This window comes from Phyllostomus discolor, chromosome 7 (assembly GCF_004126475.2).
Source record: "Phyllostomus discolor isolate MPI-MPIP mPhyDis1 chromosome 7, mPhyDis1.pri.v3, whole genome shotgun sequence".
Taxonomy (NCBI): Eukaryota; Metazoa; Chordata; class Mammalia; order Chiroptera; family Phyllostomidae; genus Phyllostomus; species Phyllostomus discolor.
In genome coordinates, this window is record NC_040909.2 from 99,135,316 (window position 1) to 99,142,094 (window position 6,779).

At 46.3% G+C, this 6,779-nt stretch overlaps 1 long non-coding RNA gene across 1 annotated transcript; it reads left to right on the top strand.

Annotated features, from left to right (window-relative positions):
* Positions 1-251: 251 nt before the first annotated feature.
* LOC118501717 lies at positions 252-6,132 on the top strand. The gene is made up of 2 exons (XR_004904361.1): positions 252-714; positions 1,273-6,132. It is a non-coding gene; the product is annotated as an uncharacterized LOC118501717 (long non-coding RNA).
* Positions 6,133-6,779: the final 647 nt, after the last annotated feature.

Sequence of the window (6,779 nt, forward strand, 5' to 3'; positions counted from 1 at the left end):
GCTTGCTCACATAATTAAGGAGCTGCTCCTCATCTGAAGCGTGGGCTCTGTCGGCCTAAGGTGCTAATTTTGCTGTTATTTGGCTAACCATGTGTGCGCGAACAAGGGTCCAAGAGCTTACACTTAGGGATCTAGAGGAGACGTCCAGAAGGGGTCGGCTCCTGTCTCCGTTGTAGGGAGAGGTAACTAAGAATGCTGACTTTGGCTTGCCTTGCATTGACGGTAGGGCTGTGAGGGAAGGGCTGGAGAGACTGGGGGCGCGACGTCTTAGGGGGCTGTCTTGCGTCCCTGTATTAGCACCTGGGGGTAGGAAGTAGACAAGGACAGGGCGCTCGCCCTTTGCTGTAGCCAGGCGCAGCTCCTGGGGGCTGAGCGCCTTCTGCGGCTCTTTGGTTTCAAGGACACAGCGAGCTGCTCAGGACTTTGGGAGCCAACATCTGTCTGACTGGTGACGTCAGCAGCCCGTGTAATCCTCTTGTGCTGAAGGCAGATGCCTTATTTGTTTGGCTGGAGCGAGCCATTAATCCCTAATTCTGGATCAGCAAGCGAGGGGGAAAGACTGGACCGCTCCGACCCACCCCCTCCCCATCCCCACCTCCCACCCTAAAGCACCTTATACCACGGAAGCCTCTCACCCTCCTCTTTCCTCCGTGAACGCGCTGAGCAGCGATTGAAAGCGCTTTGGTCCTCTGCAGGTTTGAGCAGGGCTAGTAGGTAGGCTGTGTGTATATGTAATTCTTTCTCTTATCGATCGTTTCGATTTTCTTGCTGAGACTCGCTGGTCTTGCAGTTTGCAGGGTCCTAAGCCAAGAAGGGGTTGGGAGTGCGGATCAGGAGTGTGGTCTAAAGGGGTGAGGCAGGGGAAAGGGGGCACAGGGTTTGGGAACGGCCGGACTGCACCGGACGACCTTCTGCGGACGTGTTTTGACGGTTCCTGCTCACGAAATCTTTTCTCCGGCTGCGGTGGTGTCGCAGCGTCTGGCCCCCACCTCGCGGTTTCCGCAGCCGGGACCTGAGCGGACAACTACCCCCCCGCCCCCCCCCCCCCCCACGCCCCGGGCTGTGCTCCCGGGCACGGCGCGCACGGCGGGTCCCTGCGCGCCTGGCTGAAGCTTGGGGACGGACGGAGGTCGAGGCCCGCCATCTGGGGTCCCGTCCTCCGGTCACCTTATCTCTCTTGCCTGCTCCCTGCCACCTCCTGTCCCTTCTCCCCAGCCTCCTGCTCCTCCCTCCTGCCTCCCTTCCTAATGCTGCTCTGATTCTATTTTGCAGGGGCGTGTTCTGGGGTCTCAGAACTAGACCAGCTCTAGACTCTCTCACCAGCCGCAGCCAGCTCTACGCGCCCTCAGGCCGCGGTGGCGGAGAATATCCCCCCTTCCTCGGACCCTGGAACCGCAGCGGGCCTTTCCCTCGGGGCCGACAGCGCCGTAGGGGACGCCGCGAAAAGAGCCGCAGCGGCCGCCGCCTCCCGCCCGCTGCGCAGAGGGCTCCGCCCGTAGAGGTCAACTCCCCTCACCCCTTCCTCTCTCCAACTCGCCCTCCCTCCGCCCGGCCCAGGTTCCTCCAGCCTCCGGAATCCGGCCGCAGTCTGAGGAGTGCGCGTCCGCTGTGCTGCTCGCAACCAGGACCCGGAGCCGGCCCCAGCCTTCGGGTCCGCGCTCCCCGGCCCCCCGGCCGTGCGGAAGCCTTAGCGAGCAGCCTTTTCTCTCTGCAGTAAAGCTGTAGCCATACCAGATGGGCCGCCCCGCTCTCTGGGGACTAGGCAGGTGCGGTTGAGTTAATTTTTCCGCATCACAAAGAAAGATGACCTAGACCGCCCTTGGACTCTTCTCTCTTCCCCAAATCTCCCAACCAAAACCGCGGTAACGCTATCAGAGGACGTAGAGACTAGGCATATCTGCGTGTTTATCTTACATACACACACGTATGGTTATCTTCCCCTTTATGTGCTAGATCGCATGCCCACAGCAGGAAACGATTGGCAAGGCTTTCTTCAGCAGAACATGCAGTGGCGCGGTCCTTAAAACCTGCCATTCCTTACAAGGGACTGAGAAGAGATGCGGGGCACACCAACCCGGTTAATTGCCTTCAGCGAAATAACATGATTGTGAAATTAGATCTGTACCAGAGGGGTAATTAACTTCGATCCACGCCGTCATTTGAAAACTAGATTTATAGGCGTATGTATGTTTTTAGGGGTGCTGTAAATGGCATGCGGAAATATGCATATGTATACGCAGACATGCATCGTCTACACTTCTTCCGAACAGTCTAATTAGCAGCCTCTCTCTCTGGCAGCTGTGGCAGGAGGTGAGCGGAGACAGGAGCCAGGCTTCTGAGTTATGGCTCCTGCGGAGTCCTGGGGACCCAGAGCTCCCGGGAGGGGGAAGGGCAGAAGGAGACGTGTGGTATTCGAAGGGGGTCAGTTACTTTCCGGATCAAGATCAGACTCTGCCCTCCGTGTTCACAGCGGACCTTGATTTAATGTCATACAATTAAGGCACGCGGTGAATGCCAAGAGCGGAGCCTACGGCTGCACTTGAAGGACACCAGAGCGTCTCAGGATATGAGAGGGAAAAAGGCAACTGAAAAGGGTTTTAAGGAGTGGTAGAACAACCTCATCTTTGGCGGATAGAGACCCTCAAATTGATTCCAGAACCAACCTAGTGTTCCGCAAGCAAAAGGGTCACAGTTCTCAGTAAGAGCTCGGAAATCCGCACGCAAATCCCGGAGGGGGATTTTGGGGGAGCTTCAGTGACAGCTGTCAGGAGAGCAGGAGTTCCCGTTTGTGCAAGTATTCTAGAGAGTTTAAGCTTTTAGAAAGCAGTGATTCCTTCAAGAGCGGGTAGTAATGATTGTTTGCGATCCTGGGCCAAGCTGCGGTAACAGAACCGTCGAGAAAGAGGATGATAACATTAAGTGGCGTCCTCACCACATTGCGCAAGAAACCTCAACTGGCTCAGCTCCTTGGGGAAGCTCACAACCACCCCCCCCCACCATCACTTCCCCTTTCTCTTCCCAGTCTCCAGTGGGCCTAGCCTGGCTTTAAAAAGCCAAGATAATTTTCTTGTTTCGTCATAGTCGCAATGGCCAAATCAGTCAAAGGAGGACAAGAAACTTTAGAAGGACTTGGTAAATTATTTTATTTGAAAGCCAATAAGGTGGACTTTGTTAAGATAGTAGTTTGCACCACTGCCTTAGGGCCAAAGACAAACCCGAGCTGGGAAGCGAGCCTTGATAGAAGTCTTTGTTCTGCCGTGGCCGGCAGGGGCCGCGAACAAAGGGGAGGATCCACTGAAGTGGCCGCGCCCTCCGCGCCTGCCGCTGTCCTCGGTGCTGACCATGGCGGCCCTCTTCTCTAATTTCGCAAAACGCAATAGGACCGTCCTGCCACAGCCCCCGAAGTGTAACAGGATATTAGGTAGTTTGCGAAAGAAACATTAAAAGCAGGGAAATGACGCATACAGCAACACCTAATATTTACCGAGAGCGTCCACTCTAGCTGTTGCCACACTTGGCTTGTGCTTTTCCATCTTTATGTAGTTATGCATATACACTTAGTGTACATGCATTGGGAAACAATTTTAGATTTTAGGCTAAAACCCGAATCTAAGCAAAGGGCAGGACTTGCAAGAAGAATGAAGTCGCCATTTTTTTCCTCTTAAGCCATCTACCTTAAAACACACCAACATAAGCTCCTCAGCCACAGAGTTTAACAATGCTGGTGATTTCACCCAAGGGACAAGCGACAGACTCAAGTGTGGGCCTCAAGACATCTGAAGGAGATGAGATGGGGACTGACTAGGTGAGAGCCAAGAGGAGCCCACCCACCTAGCCTGCTGCCTCTGGCCAGGCTCTCGCCAGGGCAGCCTTTCCGGGCAGGTCCCAAGCTCAGAGCTTGCTTCACCGATTCCCAGCCAGCAGGAAGCACAACAAGGCCAGGAGGCCTGAAACCCGCACTGCGGAAAAACCGACCACAGCAGCATCCTCACAGCTCTGGCAGGTAGAACAAGTCAGGATGGTTTGTTTACTAAATCCCAGGCCATGAAGATTCGTTTTTGGAGCCTAGGGTCCTGTGGGTCCATATCAATATATTCAATGCCTTTTTAAATATCTCAGCATATTCCATTGTCCTAAATATTGAAGTATTGTAATATATAAATAATAAAATTTAAGTCTCCTAACTAAACAATGAACAAAAGAAGAAAGAAAGAGCGAGAAAACCAACAACTTTGTAGCCAGCCTGGGCTCTCAAAAGAAAGTACTGTGCATTTGCTTGTGTTAGTTTATAAATCCACAAACTGTAAACAATTTTAAAATTAGGAATAGATAAAACAATTTAGACTGAGCAATTGAGGCAGCAACACCAATTTTGATCCAGACATAGAAATGGACCATAAATGGGTCATACATTTCATCAGGTTTGTTCTTTTATGCCCTGGGTGGAGGAGATATGAGAAAGGATTCATAAAATAAAACAACCAAGATACATCTCAGCCAGATACATCCTTTCCCCATCCTTCAGAGTGGATTTTATTTGTCTTTCGATTTTAGAACTCTGTGAGTTTGGTCTTTTATATGCATTGATGACTTAGTTTTGTATTTCATTTTATACAATTTGGGAGGGAGTAGGTAAAACACACTGGTAAAAAAAGGGGGACTAAAGTGATAAAAGGAAAGGGTTAGGGGAATATTCTTCATGTGCCACTAAGAGCCCTCTAAGAGCCCAATGTCCAGCCAATGGACATTGAAATGGGTTTAAAGCATTACAAGTTAGCATTAAAGCCTTGGTTTTCTTCCAGTATTCATGCAACTGCACTGATTCCCTGCATCCACATCCCCCCAGCTCATTCATGAAGGAACAGGTCCAAAGCTGGAAAACACTGCTGTCTGAGTAGGGTTATAACTCACATTACTTAACAGAAAGCACACCTAATCTCCCTCACCCTCATCCTTCTCTTTAGGACAGCCCAAACTCATCCTCCAGAAAGCTCAATCAGTTTTAAAAATCACTTTCTAAACAGAAATAAAGTACATACTGTGAAAGAGGGAAGTTAAAATACCACATAGGTAAGGGAACACAATTTAGTAATCTATTTGCCGTAATTAAATCTAGAGTGGTTATTGATTAGTAATATTTCCAGATTTTTTAAAAGACTATTTTCTACTTCTCTTAAAAATAATCATCTGCTGTAATGTGCATTGCCAATTTCCCTGCTATGAAATTCTATGCTTAGCATTTTTTGCAATAAATCAATCAATGCTTCGTAATTGGAAATTTTCGGTGAGGCATGCTGTGGGAGACCTTTGACAATCATAGCTTTCATTTAGTGGGCTGAAATTAAAGCTTCTCAGAATAAACTTAGGAACAGCTTGACCCTTTCTGATACTCAAGGACAACCCTCCAGGGAAATAGTATGTTTCTGTCCCAGGAACAAGATGCTAGCGCAATGCACCAGGAGGTATCCGGTGTCAACAATACCAGAGCGCCCTCTGCTACCCATAAGAGGCAAGACATCAGTTACAAAAGCCAGATGGCACTGAGTTGCAATAAGGGATGAAAACAATAAGCTCTTAGAAATATTTAATCTGTGAAATTTAAAAGCTCTCATCATATTGTACTTCTGAAGGGGCCATCCAATTTCAATTTCCAACACTCTTTGGATAATCTCCTTCTATTCGGAGGATAGGGAAAAGTTAATGTTTTAAAGTTTTCATTCTGTCCAATTATTTCTGTAGTTATATTTCTGCACCTTTACCCCCCTCAAATTGCAAAGTCCTCTTTAGCCATGACAAGATATGGTCGCAGCATAGGCAAACTCACAGGAGGTGTTACGTGCTTAAAAATTAGTTTTTCAGTATACAATCTCTTCTCAAATGAAATGGAGATTTTTAAAAAGGTTAAAATCTTTTTTAATTTTTATGTAATATAGGATGTATAATGAATAAAAATATGTACAGTTGTATTCATTCAATGTTGTGAATTTCAAAATTACAGCCTATTTCTAAAAAAAATCTTTGACATGAAATCTATTGTTGAAGGTATCAGTGCTAATGTAATAAAATGATTCTACTAATAATGTGATTGTTAAATAAATTTTGTAAAAATAAAGTTCTGTTTATATTATGGTGCCAGAATGAAATAACTATCTAATATTACTCATTTTAAACTTAATTTTAAAATTGAAATTCTTACAAGAATATTAAGCTGTAAGGTTGCTGAGAATATTAAGCCAATATTTAAAATTATGATTTTATAATTTGCTATAATACAAAAAAGTTCTTGATTAAATATTAAACTAAGTTAAAGATTTAGCTACATATGTAAAATTTCATACAACTAACTACAGGTACATTTGTCTTCTGAAAGCTACTCCTTCAAAGAGTGCATTTACAAATTTATGGCCTAGTGAAATAAAGAAAATTATTAGAACATGTATATTTTCATTCTAAACATTCTTTTAAAAAGTTAAAATATTTCTTTGTGCTTAATTTCAACTTCTGAGTAAATTCATATTTTACTCATGAGAGAATGAACCCAGTGACATTTTACCATATTCCTAATAGTTATTATAATAAGTTTAAAACCAATTTCTAGGTAACTAAAATATGAAATACATATTGAAACATTTCTATTTTAAAAACCATTTGCTCTATTAAAACAAACTGAAGAGAACCAATTAAAATGGCTTCTCATGTCCACGAGATGCAGCCCAAGGTGAAACGCCTGGCCAGTATTTGCCTCTGAATTTCTATATAAGAGTTTTTAACCCCTCCTT